Raw genomic sequence first — 235 nt, 5'->3', positions numbered from 1 at the left:
GGGGGGTGGTGCCAGTGGCGGAAGGCAACTACGAGCGACCGTTGGCGGGGATTCGAGAGGGTCGATAACCGTGAGTAGCGACGGACGACGACTAGCTGTTGGCAGTGGTGGTGGTGGAGGCGGTGAGCGAGCAGTGTTAGGAGAGCGGTGGCCATGGGATGAGGCAGAGGTCGGGTTGCGGTGGCGGGAGCTTAGCGGCGAGTGACGCATCTATTGTGGGCTCGGCCGTCGAGAA

The 235-nt window shown here is 64.3% G+C and overlaps 1 protein-coding gene across 2 annotated transcripts in view; it reads left to right on the top strand.

Annotated features, from left to right (window-relative positions):
• The window catches only part of LOC110022496 (auxin efflux carrier component 3a-like), a 4,907-nt gene that overhangs the window by 3,330 nt on the left and 1,342 nt on the right, over nt 1–235 (top strand). The gene's annotated exons all lie outside the window — the stretch shown is intronic.

This window comes from Phalaenopsis equestris, unplaced genomic scaffold, assembly GCF_001263595.1.
Source record: "Phalaenopsis equestris unplaced genomic scaffold, ASM126359v1 Scaffold000193, whole genome shotgun sequence".
NCBI classification, from domain to species: Eukaryota; Viridiplantae; Streptophyta; class Magnoliopsida; order Asparagales; family Orchidaceae; genus Phalaenopsis; species Phalaenopsis equestris.
This window is presented reverse-complemented; position numbering and strand designations above follow the sequence as displayed.